This window comes from Tachyglossus aculeatus, chromosome Y4, assembly GCF_015852505.1.
Source record: "Tachyglossus aculeatus isolate mTacAcu1 chromosome Y4, mTacAcu1.pri, whole genome shotgun sequence".
In the NCBI taxonomy this organism is placed as follows: domain Eukaryota; kingdom Metazoa; phylum Chordata; class Mammalia; order Monotremata; family Tachyglossidae; genus Tachyglossus; species Tachyglossus aculeatus.
The window spans coordinates 4,401,053-4,417,749 of record NC_052096.1 but is presented as its reverse complement, the minus strand read 5'-3'; positions in this window follow the sequence as shown (position 1 = coordinate 4,417,749).

The following is a 16,697-nucleotide window of genomic DNA, read 5'->3' as shown; positions in this document are numbered from 1 at the left end:
GTTAAGCGCTTACTATGTGCAAAGCACTGTTCTAAGCGCTGGGGTAGATACAAGGTAATCAAGTTGTCTCACGTGGGGCTCACAGACTTAATCCCCATTTTCCAGATGAGGGAACTGAGGCCCAGAGAAGTGAAGTGACTTGCCCAAAGTCACACAGCTGACAAGTGGTGGAGCCGGGATTCGAACCCATGACCTCTGACTCCAAAGCCTGGGCTCTTTCCACTGAGCCACGACCTCCTTCCCCTCTCCACAGCATCTGTATATATTTATTACTCTATTTATTTTACTTGTACATATTTACTATTCTATTTATTTTATTTTGTTAATATAAATAAATATAATAAATTTAATAATTATTATTATTATTTTATTAATATGTGTTGTTTTGTTGTCCGTCCCCCCCTTCTAGACTGTGAGCCTGCTATTGGGTAGGGACCGTTTCTATATGTTACCAACTTGTACTTCCCAAGCACTTAGTACAGTGCTGTGCACGCAGAAGGCGCTCAATAAATACGATTGAATGAATGAACGAATGAATGAATTATGCCATGCTAGCACTTAGTACAGTGCTCTACTCGCAGTAAGTGCTCAATAGATACGATTAATTGAATGGATCCTGAAGGGGGGGGTGATGTATCCCCCTCCCCACCCCCGTACATAGCTTTGTGTCTAGTCTCGGACAAACCATATGCTATATTGGTGTGCTGTGCTCTCCCAAGCGCTTAGTACAGTGCTCTGCACTCATAAGCGATCAATAATATGATTGATTCATTGATAGAGCCTATTTAAGTGCTTACTACATTCCAGGCACTGTACTAAGTGCTGGAATGGATACAAGCAACTTGAGTTGGACATAGTCCCTGCCCCACGTGGGGCTCGCAGTCTCAATCCCCATTCAACAGATCAGGCACCTGAGGCACAGAGGAGTGAATCATCATCATCATCAATCGTATTTATTGAGTGCTTACTGTGTGCAGAGCACTGTACTAAGCGCTTGGGAAGTACAAGTTGGCAACATATAGAGACAGTCCCTACCCAGCAGTGGAATCGACTTGCCCAAGGTCACAAAGCAGAAAAGCGGTGGAGCCGGGCCTAGATCCCACCTAGGAGGCAGGGAAAACAACCAAGTGGGGCGGGTCTCAGTTTATCAGTTTACCAACTCGGGGATGGGGGGTGGGGGTGTTTTTTTTGACCATCCAACACTTTCCTCCTCCACTCAGATCTGTGACCTTTGGCCACTTGACATTTGCTCCACCCCACAGCATTTATTTATTTATTTAAATGGCATTTATTAAGCGCTTACTATGTGCAAAGCACTGTTCTAAGCGCTGGGGAGGTTACAAGATGATCCGGTTGTCCCACATGGGGCTCACAGTCTTCACCCCCATTGTACAGATGAGGGACATGAGCGTGGCTCAGTGGAAAGAGGCCGGGCTTTGGAGTCAGAAGTCATGGGTTCAAATTGCAGCTCTGCCAATTGCCAGCTGTGTGACTTTGGGCCAATCACCTAACTTCTCTGTGCCTCATCTGGAAAATGGGGATTAAGACTGTGAGCCCCCTGTGGGGCAACCCGATCTCCTTGTAACCTCCCCAGTGCTTTGCACATCGTAAGCACTTTATAAATGCCATCATTATTATTATTAAGTGACTTGCCCAAAGTCACCCAGCTGACAAGTGGCGGAGCCGGGATTTGAACCCATGACCTCTGACTCCAAAGCCCATGCTCTTTCCACTGAGCCACAGGACACAAGTGGCAGAGCTAGGATTAGAACCCAGGTCCTTCCGACCTCCAGGCCCCTGCTTTAACCACAAGGCCACGCTGCCATGGTATTAAGCAGGGTGACAAGCAGCGTGGCTCAGTGGAAAGAACTCTGAGGTCATGGGTTCAAATCCCAGCTCCGCCAATTGTCAGCCGTGTGACTTTGGGCAAGTCACTTCACTTCTCTGTGCCTCCGTTACCTCATCTGGAAAATGGGGATTAAGACTGTGAGCCCCCCGTGGGACAACCTGATCACCTTGTAACCTCCCCAGTGCTTAGGAAAGTGCTTTGCACATAGTAAGTGCTTAATAAATGCTATTATTATTATTATTAATAATAATAAATAAACGCCCTCCTTCCTCAAATCCGACAGACAATTACTCTCCCTCACTTCAAAGCCTTTATAAAGGGTGCATCTCCTCCAAGAGGCCTTCCCAGACTAAGCCCCACCTTTGCTTTCCTTCCACTCCCTTCTGGTTGCCGTGACTCGCTCCCTTTGTTCTTCCCCCCTCTCAGCCCCAAAAGACTTGACTCAGTGGAAAGAGCCCAGGCTTTGGAGTCAGAGGTCGTGGGTTCGAATCCCGGCTCCGCCACATGTCTGCTGTGTGACCTTGGGCAAGTCACTTCACTTCTCTGAGACTCAGTTACCTCATCTGTAAAATGGGGATTAAGACTATGAGCCTCACGTGGGACAACTTGATCACCTTGTATCCCCCCCAGCACTTAGAACAGTGCTTTGCACATAGTAAGCACTTAACAAATGCCATCATTATTATTATTATATCCCTCTATTTATTTATATTGATATCTGTCTCCCCTGCTGTAAACTCATTGTGGGCAGGGAATGTGTCTGCTTATTGTTCTAGTGTATTAATAATGACGGTATTTCATTCATTCAATCGCATTTATTGAGTACTTAGTGGGTGCAGAGCACTTTACTAAGCGCTTGGGAAGTACAAGTTGGCAACATATAGAGACGGCACCTACCCAACAGCGGGATGGTATTTGTTAAGCACTTACTAGGTGCCAAGCGCTCTCCCAAGTGCTTAGCACAGTGCTTTATATATATATATATAAAATGGGGATCTTTACATTATATATATATATATATATATATATATATACACATAAAATGGGGATCTTCACGACCTCTGACTCCAAAGCCCGGGCTCTTTCCATTGAGCCACGCTGCTTCTCTGCATTTATTCCTTTCATTCATTCATTCAGTCGTATTTATTGAGCGCTTACTGTGTGCAGAGAGTAATTGGTTTGGACGTGGTTCAAGGGCTGGAGGATCAATGATATTTAAGTGCTTTCTATTCATTCAACCGTGTTTATTGAGCGTTTACTGTGTGCAGAGCACTGTACTAAGCTCTTGGAAAGTACATTACAGCAGTGAAGAGAGACGATCCCTGCCCACAACGGGTTTACATCATCAATCGTATTTATTGAGCGCTTACTGTGTGCAGAGCATTGTACTAAGCGCTTGGGAAGTACAAATTGGCAACATATAGAGACAGTCCCTACCCAACAGTGGGCTCAGGGAATGGGAAGAACAGGAATATTCCTGTTAAGGTGTGTCTCCCCCCCTAAACTCGTTGTGTGCAGGGAAAGTGTCTGCTAATCCTGCTTCTCAAGTACCCTGACATCCTCTCTAATTCCCTTCCCACAAGAACTTATTCTGGTTTCTTGTAAGCCCTTGTGTTCTCCTGCCTGCCTTCCTATCCAGACCTCCGGACTGTAAGCTCCTTACGGGCAGGGAACAGGTCCATCAACTCTGTTGTATTGTACTCGCCCTAGTGCTTAGTACAGTGCTTTCACACTTAAGTGCTCAGCGAATGCCATTGATTGTTGCACTGTGCCCAGCACATCGTGAGCTCGTTGTGGGCAGGGCTTGTCACTCTTTATTGCTGCATTGTACTTTCCCAAGCACTTAACACGGTGCTCTGCACACAGTAAACGCTCAATAAATACGATTGAATGACTAGTAAGCACTCGACAAGGGTGATTCCAGCCCTTGAACCACATGATGATGGTGATAATGGCATTTATTAAGCGCTCACTATGAGCAAAGCACTGTTCTAAGCACTGGGGAGGTTACAAGGTGATCAGGTTGCCCTACGGGGGGGCTCACAGTTTTAATCCCCGTTTTACAGATGAGGGAACTGAGGCACAGAGAAGTTAAGTAACATTCATTCATTCAATAGTATTTATTGAGCGCTTACTGTGTGCACAGCACTGTACTAAGCGCTTGGGAAGTACAAGTTGGCAACATATAGAGACGGCCCCTACCCAACAGCGGGCTACTTGCACAAAGTCACACATCACATCCAAAGCAATTACTGAGTGGGATGGTGGGCACTTGCCTATGTACTTACCCTAGTGCTTAGAACAGTGCTTGGCACATACTAAGCGCTTAACAAGTACCATTATTATTATTATAACCCCCTAAAGCACATACCATTAATAAAGTACCATTATTACCATTATTGGCATTTAACAAGTACCATTATTATTATAGCCCCTTAAGCATTTTGATCCCCCCAGCTCCTCAGCACTTATGTACATATTCTTAGTCTCTATTTCCCCTAGTTATAGTTCATTTTAAAGTCTGCCAGCTATCATTAATTGATGTGGAAGGAATGAGAAAACTTTTCAGGATGATGATGATGATGATGGCATTTGTTAAGCGCTTACTATGTGCAGAGCACTGTTCTAAGCGCTGGGAGGAGATACAAGGTGATCAAGTTGTCCCACGTGGGGCTCACAGTCGTAATCCCCATTTTACAGATGAGGGAACTGAGGCCCAGAGAAGTGAAGTGACTTGCCTAAGGTCACACAGCAGTAAAAGAGGCACCTGCAGATGACTTTTCAGAAAGATGACCCTCCCCGGAGCTTGAAATAGGGGCTGGAGAGAGGGGGCTGGGATGACAAGAAGCAGTGTGGCCTAGTGGAAAGCTCCCAGGCCTGGGAATCAGAAGGACTTGGGTTCTAATTCCCGCTCCATCATTTGTGTGCTGTGTAACCTTGGGCAGGTCACTTTGTTTCTCTGGGCCTCAGCTGAAAAAGGAGGATTAAGACTGTGACCCCCATGTGGGACGTGGATTGGGTCCAACCTGATTAGCTCGCATCTACCCCAGCGCTTAGTACAGTGCCTGGCACCTAGTTAGTACTTAACAAATGCCGTTAAAAAAAAGAAAACCGATGTAATAGTTAACCTACTATCTGATAAGAGGAATAGCCCACGGCCCTCTCCATCCCCAGCATTTAGTGATGTTTACAGTGCATACAAATGACCCAAGGCCGTATGTGGCAAAAGAGAGGCAGCGTGGCTGTGAGCCCACTGTTGGGTAGGGACTGTCTCTATATGTTGCCAACTTGTACTTCCCAAGCGCTTAGTACAGTGCTCTGCACACAGTAAGCGCTCAGTAAATACGATTGATTGATTGAAAGAGTATGGGCTCTGGAGTCAGAGGTCATGGGTTCGAATTCCAGCTCCGCCACGTGTCTGCTGTGTGACCGGAGCCTCAGTTCCCTCATCTGTTAAAGGGGGATTAAGACTGTGAGCCCCACGTGGGACAACCTGATCATCTTGTATCCTCCCCAGCGCTTAGAACAGTGCTTTGCACGTAGTAAGTGCTTAACAAATAATAATAATAATAATAATAATGGAATTTATTAAGCGCTTACGATGTGCAAAGCACTGTTCTAAGCGCTGAAAAATGCAAATCAGAACAACAAATGCCATTATTATTATTAAAAGACAGCAGCCACTGCCTTTGAGAACCGTACGGTCTAATGGGGGTATAGGAGCGAATGTGATTGCCAAACATCCAAGAGGGAAAAGGGAATGTAGCTACAATTGCTAGACACATTAGTGAGCAATTAAATAATACATGAACCAGTGCGTTTACAGTGTGCAAATTGATGACTGGGCAACCTGGGGATTAGGCCGGGAATGCCTCCTGGGGAAGGGGTCTGCAGGAAACAAGGGCGGTGGGGGGAGGGGCGTCACTCATTCAGTCATTCGATCGTATTTATTGAGCGCTTACTGTGTGCAGAGCCAACTTGTACTTCCCAAGCGCTTAGTACAGTGCTCTGCACACAGTAAGCGCTCAATAAATACAATAGATTGATTGATTGATTGGACTAAGCGCTTGGAAAGTATAATCCCAGGGTCTTGTCTGGCTCTCTGGCGCCCCCTGGAGCATAAAGAAGGGGGCGTGAATTCCTGACCTCTCGCGCCCCCTGGTGGATAAAGAAGGGGGCGTCATTCCCTGACCTTCTCTAGCGCCCCCTGGTGGATAAAAAAGGGGGGCGTCATTCCCTGACCTTCTCCAGCGCCCCCTGGTGGATAACAGAGGGGGAGTCATTCCCTGACCTTCTCTGGCGCCCCCTGGTGGATAACGGAGGGGGCGTCAATCGCCGGGCCTTCCCCGATTCTCCGGCGCCCCCTAGTGGATAGAGGGAGTAACGTCAATCTCGGGTCGTCTCTGGCGCCCCCTGGTGGATACTGGAGGAGGCGTCAATCCCGGGCCGTCACTGCCTCTCTTGCGCCCCCTGGTGGATAATGGGGAGAGCATCACTCATCCTGTCCCGACTGGATAATAAAAATAATAATAATAATGGCATTATTACTCCTCCAAGAGGTTTTCCTTGCCTAAGGCTCCACTTCCCCTATTCTCATTTCTTTAATAATAATAATAATAATGGCATTTGTTAAGCACTTACTACGTGCAAAGCACTGTTCTAAGCGCTGGGGAGGTTACAAGGTGATCAGGTTGTCCCACGGGGGCTCACAGTCTTAATCCCCATTTTACAGGTGAGGGAACTGCGGCACAGAGAAGTGACTTGCCCAAAGTCACACAGCTGACAATATGCTGCTCCTCTGATTTCCGCATCAGCCTCCTTTCTGACCTCCCAACCTCCTTCCTCTCCCCACCTCAGTCTATACTTCACTCTGCCGCCTGGATTATTCATTCAGTCGTATTTATTGAGCGCTTACTGTGGGCAGAGCACTGTACTGAGCGCTTGGAAAGCACAATCCGATCTTTCTACAGAAACGTTCTGGGCATGTCATCCCCCTCCTCAAAAAATCTCCAATGGTTGCCTATCAACCTACATATGAAGCAAAAACTCCTCACTATTGGCTTCAAAGCTGCCCATCCCCTTGCCCCTTCTTCTCTCACCTCGCTTCTCTCCTTCTCCACCAGGGGGCGCTCCATGACCTCTGAACCCATGACCTCTGACTCCAAAGCCCGGGCTTTTTCCTACTGAGCCACGCTGTTTCTCTATTTATTTATTGAGCGCTTACTGTGTGCAGAGCACTGTACTAAGCGCTTGGGAAGTACAAATCGGCAACATATAGAGACGGCCCCTACCCACCAACAGGCTCACACGTCTAGAAGGAGGAGACAGACCAAAAAAACCCCAAAACAATGCTCCTCCACCTATATTTCAGTTACAGTGCGGTAGCTGGGTTCTTGCACCATGCGAAAATTGCATTATAATACCATTTTTCCCCACTCCTTTCTGCGTCGCCCTGACTTGCCCACTTTGCTCTTCCCCCTTCCCAGCCCCACAGCACTTGTACATAGCTGTCATTTTATTTATTTTTATTGATGTCCGTCTCCCTCCATCCAGACCGTAAACTCGTTGTGGGCAGGGAATGTCACTGTTTATTGTTGGATTGTATTTCCAAAGTGCTTAGTACAGTGCTGTGCACACAGTACGTGCTCCAAAAATACGATTGAATGAATGAATGAGTGAATAAATGCAAAAAGGTATCTGCTAAACACTTACTATCTGCAAAGCATTGCACTAAACATTGGGGTGGGTACGAGATAATCAGGTTGGACACAGTCAATCAATCAATCATCATCATCATCATCAATCGTATTTATTAAGCGCTTACTGTGTGCAGAGCACTGTACTAAGCGCTTGGGAAGAACAAGTTGGCAACATATAGAGACAGTCCCTACCCAATAGTGGGCTCACAGTCTAAAAGGGGGAGACAGAGAACAAAACCAAACATATTAACAAAATAAAATGAATAGATATGTACAAGTAAAATAAATAAATAAATAGAGTAATAAATATGTACAAACATATATACATATATACAGGTGCTGTGGGGAAGGGAAGGAGGTAAGATGTGGGGGATGGAGGGGGGACGAGGGGGAGAGGAAGGAAGGGGCTCAGTCTGGGAAGGCCTCCTGGAGCTCTCAGTAGGGCAATCAATCAATCAATCATATTTATTGAGCACTTACTGTGTGCAGAGCACTGTACTAAGCGCTTGGGAAGTACAAGTTGGCAACATATAGAGACAGTCCCTACCCAACAGTGGGCTCACAGTCCCTGTCCCACATGGGGCTCACAATCCCCATTTTACCCATCATGAGGGAACTGAGACCCAAAGAAGCAGCGTGGCTCAGTGGAAAGAGCACGGGCTTTGTAGCAGAGGTCATGGGTTCAAATCCTGGCTCTGCCAATCGTCTGCTGGGTGACTTTGGGCAAGTCACTTAACTTCTCTGGACCTCAGCTCCCTCATCTGTAAAATGGGGATGAAGACTGTGAGCCCCCCGTGGGACAACCTGATCACCTTGTAACCTCCCCAGCGCTCAGAACAGTGCTTTGCACATAGTAAGCGCTTAATAAATGCCATCATTATTATTATTATTATTGTAGCATCATCATCAATCACATTTATTGAGCGCTTACTACGCTTACGATTGAATGAATGAATGAATGAATCCCCGTTTTACATATCAGGTCACTGAGGCCCAGAGAAGTTAGGTGACTTGCCCAAAGTCACCCAGCTGACAGTTGGCGGAGCCGGGATTTGAACCCGTGACCTCTGACTCCAAAGCCCGGGCTCTTTCCACTGAGCCACACTGCTTCTCTACAAGTCAAAACAACTCACCCGTGCTGGGCAGCAGCGGTAGGGGAGCGAATCAAGAATGGAGGCTCAAGTTGACCGTGCGGAAGAAGGCGACGGTAAGCCCATTCCGGAGTTTTTCCGAGAAAAATCTCGGGGTCCACTACCAGAAGGATTGCAGGTGGAGGGGGGGGCGTTCTGGGAAAGATGCCTCCATGAAGTCAGTATGGGTCTGTTTGTGCATATTTATTACTCTATTTATTTATTTATTTATTTATTTATTTATTTATTTATTTATCTATCTTACTTGTACATATCTATTCTATTTATTTTATTTTGTTAGTATGTTTGGTTTTGTTCTCTGTCTCCCCCTTCTAGACTGTGAGCCCGCTGTTGGGTAGGGACTGTCTCTATGTGTTGCCGACTTGTACCTCCCAAGTGCTTAGTACAGTGCTTTGCACACAGTAAGCGCTCAATAAATACGATTGATTGATTGATTGACTTGACAGCATAAGATAAAACCCTGTTATTTAGTATAGTGCCTGGCCCATATTCATTCATTCACTCATTCAGTCGTATTTATTGAGCGCTTACTGTGTGCAGAGCACTGTATTAAGCACTTGGGAAGTCCAAGTTGGCAACATATAGAGACGGTCCCTACCCAACAGTGGGCTCACAGTCTAGAAGGGGGAGACAGAGAACAAAACAAAACATATTAACAAAATAAAATAAATAGAATAAACATGCACAAATAAAATAGAGTAATAAATGGAAAGAGCACGGGCTTGGGGGTCAGAGGTGATGGGTTCTAATCCCGGCTCCGCCACTTATCAGCTGTGTGACTTTGGGCAAGTCACTTAACTTCTCTGCGCCTCAGTGACCTGATATGTAAAACGGGGATTCATTCATTCATTCATTCAATCGTATTTATTGAGCGCTTACCGTGTGCAGAGCACTGGACTAAGCGCTTGGGAAGTCCAAGTTGGCAACATATAGAGACGGTCCCTACCCAACAGCGGGCTCACAGTCTCGAAGGGGGAGACAGAGAACAAAACAAAACATATTAACAAAATAAAATAAATATGTACAAATAAAATGGAGTAATAAATACGTACAAACATATACACATATATACAGGTGCTGTGGGGAGGGGAAGGAGGTAAGGCGGGGGGGATGGGGAGGGGACTCAGTGTGGGAAGGCCTCCTGGAGGAGGTGAGCTCTCAGTAGGGCTTTGAAGTTAGCGCTTAACAAAAATCATAAAATTGTTGGAGGATTCGGGAAAGCAGTGCGGCCCAGTGGGAAGAACTCGAGCCTGGGAGTCAGCGAACTTGGGTTCGCCTCCCAGCACTGCCACTTGCATGCTGTTGTGGCCTTGGGCAAGTCACTTCACTTCTCTGGACCTCAGTTCCCTTATCTGCAAAATGGGAATTCAATACCTGGCCTCCCTTCCTACTTAGACCGTGAGCCCCCTGTGGGACCCTATGACCTTGTATGTAGCCCAGTGCTTGGTTGAACTCTTACCCTGCGCGGAGCACTGTACTAAAATCACGGTGAGTGGGGAAGACGCCCCCTCCCCGTCCCGCTCCGGGCAGGTCCCGGGTTGCTCCTCGGGCTTCCTGGAATGAAGTTTCCTGGAGCCGGCGAGGTTTCCGCCCTGGCTGGATTGCACATATTTCTGGCCAACTCCGAGAAAACCAAGTCCAGCCCCTCCCCACCTCCCTGAGGCTCAATGCCTCCTTGTTCTCCAACCTCCTTGTTAGCTTAACCTCCTCTTCTCCCCTTTGCGGACCTCCCGGGGAAGGTAGAAAATCAGGATAAGTTACTAATCAACTCCTTCCTCTCAAGTGCTACTCTGGCCACCTGTGCTTCTGTGCTTCCCTCTCATCTCATGAAATCTCTCCCTCCATCCCTTCTCCCCTCCTTAACTTCCACCTTCAACCGCTCACTCTCCACTGGTTCCTTCCCCTCTGCCTTCAAACATGCCCATGTCTCTCCCATCCTAAAAAAACCCTCTCTTGACCCCACCTCACCTTCTAGTTATCGCCCCATATCCCTCCTACCATTCCTTTCCAAACTCCTTGAGCAAGTTGTCTACACTCGCTGCCTAGAATTCCTCAACAACAACTCTCTCCTCGACCCCCTCCAGTCTGGCTTCCATCCCCTACATTCCGCAGAAACTTCCCTCTCAAAGGTCACCAATGACCTCCTGCTTGCCAAATCCAATGGCTCATACTCTGTCCTAATCCTCCTCGACCTCTCAGCTGCCTTTGACACTGTGGACCACCCCCTTCTTCTCAACACGTTATCTGACCTTGGCTTCACAGACTCTGTCCTCTCCTGGTTCTCCTCTTCTCTCTCCGGTCGTTCTTTCTCAGTCTCTTTTGCAGGCTCCTCCTCCCCCTCCCATCCTCTTACTGTGGGGGTTCCCCAAGGTTCAGTGCTTGGTCCCCTTCTGTTCTCGATCTACACGCACTCCCTTGGTGACCTCATTCGCTCCCACGGCTTCAACTATCATCTCTACGCTGATGACACCCAGATCTCCATCTCTGCCCCTGCTCTCTCCCCCTCTCTCCAGGCTCGCATCTCCTCCTGCCTTCAGGACATCTCCATCTGGATGTCTGCCCGACACCTAAAACTCAACATGTCCAAGACTGAACTCGGTGTCTTCCCTCCCAAACCCTGCCCTCTCCCTGACTTTCCCATCTCTGTTGACGGCACTACCATCCTTCCCTTCTCACAAGCCCGCAACCTTGGTGTCATCCTCGACTCCGCTCTCTCATTCACCCCTCACATCCAAGCCGTCACCAAAACCTGCCGATCTCAGCTTCGCAACATTGCCAAGATCCGCCCTTTCCTCTCCATCCAAACCGCTACCCTGCTAGTTCAAGCTCTCATCCTATCCCATCTGGACTACTGCATCAGCCTTCTCTCTGATCTCCCATCCTCATGTCTCTCCCCACTTCAATCCATACTTCATGCTGCTGCCCGGATTGTCTTTGTCCAGAAACGCTCTGGGCATGTTACTCCCCTCCTCAAAAATCTCCAGTGGCTACCAATCAATCTGTGCATCAGGCAGAAACTCCTCACCCTGGGCTTCAAGGCTGTCCATCCCCTCGCCCCCTCCTACCTCACCTCCCTTCTCTCCTTCTCCAGCCCAGCCCGCACCCTCCACTCCTCCACCGCTGATCTCCTCACTGTACCTCGCTCTCGCCCGTCCCGCCGTCGACCCCCGGCCCACGTCATCCCCCGGGCCTGGAATGCCCTCCCTCTGCCCATCCGCCAAGCTCGCTCTCTTCCTCCCTTCAAGGCCCTGCTGAGAGCTCACCTCCTCCAGGAGGCCTTCCCAGACTGAGCCCCTTCCTTCCTCTCCCCCTCGTCCCCCTCTCCATCCCCCCCATCTTACCTCCTTCCCTTCCCCACAGCACCTGTATGTATGTATATATGGTTGTACATATTTATTACTCTATTTATTTATTTATTTTATTTGTACATATCTATTCTATTTATTTTATTTTGTTAGTATGTTTGGTTTTGTTCTCTGTCTCCCCCTTTTAGACTGTGAGCCCACTGTTGGGTAGGGACTGTCTCTATATGTTGCCAATTTGTACTTCCCAAGCGCTTAGTACAGTGCTCTGCACATAGTAAACGCTCAATAAATACGATTGATGATGATGATGATGATGATGATGATGATAATAATGATGGAATTTGTAAAGCGCATATTACACGTCAAGCACTGTTCTAAGCTCTGGGGTCGATAGAAGTGAATAGGGTTGGACCCAATCCCTGTCCCACATGGGGCTCGCAGTCTTCATCCCCATTTTACAGATGAGGGAAATGAGGCCCAGAGAAGTGAAGTGGCTTGCCCAGGGTCACACAGCAGATATGTGGCGGAGCCAGGATGAGAAGCTAGGTCCTGTTGACTCCCAGCCCCGGGCTCTAGCCACTAGTCCACACTGCCAGTGGAGTCGAAGGAGAGCAGGGCCCTGTCCCTCCCCACAGACCCTACGGAGAAACCAGGGGAGAGAGTCAATCATTCATTCAATTGTCTTTATTGAGTACTTACTGTGTGCAGAGCACTGTACTAAGTGCTTGAGAAAGTACAACATAGCAATAAACAGTGACATTCCCTGTTCGGAGAATCAATCAATCAATCGTATTTATTGAGCATTTACTGTGTGCAGAGCACTGTACTAAGCCCTTGGGAAGTACAATCAATCAATCAATCAATCAATCATATTTATTGAGTGCTTACTGTGTGCAGAGCACTGGACTAAGCGCTTGGGAAGTCCAAGTTGGCAACATATAGAGACAGTCCCTACCCAACAGTGGGCTCACGGTCTAGAAGGGGGAGACAGAGAACAAAACCAAACATATTAACAAAATAAAACAAATAGAATAGATATGTACAAGTAAAATAGAGTAATAAATATGTACAAACATATATACAGGTGCTGTGGGGAAGGGAAGGAGGTAAGGCGGGGGGGGGGGAAGCATTTGGAGAAGCAGTGTGGCTCAGTGGAAAGAGCCCGGGCTTTGGAGTCAGAGGTCATGGGTTCAAATCCCGGCTCCGCCAATTGTCAGCTGTGTGACTTTGGGCAAGTCACTTCCCTTCTCTGTGCCTCAGTTCCCTCATCTGGAAAGCGGGGATTAAGACTGTGAGCCCTGGTGGGACCACCTGATCACCTTGTAAACTCCCCAGCGCTTAGAACAGTGCTTTGCATATAGTAAGCGCTTAATAAATGCCATTATCATTATCCCCTACTCACAATGAGCTCACAGTCTAGAGGAGGGGAGACAGACAGCGATACAAGTAAATAAAATGACGGATCTGGACATAAGTGCTTTGGGGCTGGGAGCGGGGAACAGCAAAAGGAGCAAGTCAGGGCGACGCAGAAGGGAGTGGGAGATGAGGAAATGTGGGGCTTAGTCTGGGAAGGCCTGTCACCAGACTGCTGGATCAGACGCTTTGTTGTTTGTTTTTCTCTGGAAAAGGTATTCATTAAGTACTTAGTGTATACCAGGTACTGTACTAAGCTCTGGAGTACGTCCAAGCTAATCAGATTGGACACAGGCCACATCCCACATGGGGCTCCTGGTCTTCATCCTCATTTTACAGATGAGGTAACTGAAGCACAGAGAGTCAATCAATCAAACATATTTACTGAGCGCTTCCTGTGTGCAGAGCACTGTACTAAGCGCTTGGGAAGTACAAGTTGGCAACATATAGAGACGGCCCCTACCCAACAGAGAAGTGAAATGACTTGCCCAAGGTCACCCAGAAGACAAGTGGTGGAGCTGAGATTAGAACCCAAGTGCTTCTAGGCCATATCGCTTCTCAACACTCAGGGAATCAGGTCCTTATAAATGAATACATCATATTTATTGGGCACGTTTATTAGAACACTGTACTAAGCACTTGGGAGAGCACAAAGTAGCAGAGTAGGTAGAAACATTCCCTACCCACAACGAGTTTACAGTCTAGAGGGGGAGACAGACAATAATAATAATAATGATGATGATGATGGTATTTGTTAAGCACTTACTAGGTGCCAAGCCCTGTTCTAAGCACTGGGGAAGATACAAGGTGATCAGGTTGTCCCACATGGGGCTCACAGTCTTCATAATCATAATAATAATCAATCAATCAATCAATCGTATTTATTGAGCGCTTACTGTGTGCAGAGCACTGTACTAAGCACTTGGGAAGTACAAGTTGGCAACATATAGAGACAGTCCCTACCCAACAGTGGGCTCACAGTCTAAAAGGGGGAGACAGAGAACAAAACCAAGCATACTAATAAAATAAAATAAATAGAATAGATATGTACAAGTAAAATAAATAAATAAATAGAGTAATAAATATGTACAAACAAGTGCTTACTATGTGCAAAGCAATAAATAGAGTAATAAATATGTACAAACAAGTGCTTACTATGTGCAAAGCACTGTTCTAAGCACTAAGGAGATTACAAGGAGATCAGGTTGTCCCACGGGGGGCTCACAGTCTTCATCCCCGTTTTACAGATGAGGTCACTGAGGCACAGAGAAGTTAAGTGACTTGCCCAAAGTCACACCATTGACAAGGGGCAGAGGCGGGATTAGAACCCACGACCTCCCAAGCTCAGGCCCTTTCCACTAAGCCGCACTGCCTCTCAAGCCAGGATCCTAATAGAAACATATTAGAGATAGGACATCTGTGCCATGGGGCTGAGGGAGGAGTGAATAAAGGCTGCAAATCCAAGTCTCATCTCCCCCACATTGCTCCCGCCTTCAAAATATCTGTATAAAACTCACCCGTCCCACCCCAGCTGGTTACGTACATACATTTCACCTCAGTTGCTTCATCCTACGTGATATTTACTTTAGTCTGACTCACTGGCTAGATAATAAACTCCTCCGGGGCAGGGATCATGTCTCCTATCCCCATTGCACTCTATATGGCATAATTATAATTGTATAATATACACAATGCATTGTATATTTATTGTACAGTATATCGGATAGTGGTGAGTGGATAGAACGTAGGCCCGAGAGTCAAAAGGTCATGGGTTCTAATCCCAGCTCTGCCACTCGTCTGCTGTGGGACCTTGGGCAAGTCATTTCACTTCTCTGGGCCTCAGTTACCTCATCTGCAAAATGGGGATTGAGGTTGTGAGCCCCAAATGGGGTAGGGACTGCATCCTACCCGATTTGCTTGAATCCACCCCAGCACTTAATATAGTGTATATACTATACTATACTATACTACTATATAGTACTACTATACTACTATATATAGTAGTACTATAGTATAGTACTATAGCAGTATATATAGTATAGTGTATACAGTAGTACAGTAGTACTACAGAGTAGTATAGTAGTACTATATATATATATACTGTACTATATAGTAGCACTATATAGTAGAGTATATATAGTATGTGTCAAGCACTGTTCTAAGCATTGGGGTAGATACAAGCTAATTGCGTTGAACCCAGTCCCTTCTAGACTGTGAGCCCACTGTTGGGTAGGGACTGTCTCTATATGTTGCCAACTTGGACTTCCCAAGCGCTTAGTATAGTGCTCTGCAAACAGTAAGCGCTCAATAAATACGATTGAATAAATCACCTTGTCACCTCCCCAGCGTTTGGAACAGTGCTTGGCACATAGTAAGCGCTTAATAAATAATAATGATAGCATTTATTAAGCGCTTACTATGTGCAAAGCACTGTTCTAAGCGCTGGGGAGGTGACAAGGTGATCAGGTTGTCCAATGGGGGGCTCACAGTGTTCATCCCCATTTTACAGATGAGGGAACTGAGGCCCAGAGAAGTTAAGTGACTTGCCCAAAGTCACACAGCTGACAAGTGTGAGCCCACTGTTGGGTAGGGACCGTCTCTATATGTTGCCAACTTGGGCTTCCCAAGCGCTTAGTCCAGTGCTGTGCACACAGTAAGCACTCAATAAATACGATTGAATGAATGAATATAGCTTTATTTTTATTCTGGTGATGACCCCTGTCCACATGTTTTGTTTTGTTGTCTGTCTCCCCCTTCTAGCCTGTGAGCCCATTGTTGGGTAGAGACCGTCTCTAGATGTTGCCAACTTGTACTTCCCAAGCGCTTAGTACAGTGCTCTGCACACAGTAAGCGCTCAATAAATACGATTGATTGATTGATCCCCACATTACAGATGAGGGAACTGAGGCCCAGAGACGTCAAGTGACTTGCCCAAAGTCACACAGCTGACAGTCAGCAGAGCTGGGATTCGAACCCATGACCTCTAACTCCAAAGCCCAGGCTCTTTCCACTGAGCCATGCTGCATCTCCCAAGCGCTTAGTAGAGAAGCAGCGTGGCTCAGTGGAAAGAGCCCGGGCTTTGGAGTCAGGGGTCATGGGTTCGAAACCCGGCTCTGCCAATTGTCAGCTGTGTGACTTTGGGCAAGTCACTTCACTTCTCTGGGCCTCAGTTCCCTCATCTGTAAAATGGGGATTAAGACTGTGAGCCCCCCCGTGGGACAACCTGATCTCCTTGTAATCTCCCCAGCGCTTAGTACAGTGCTTTGCACATAGTAAGCGC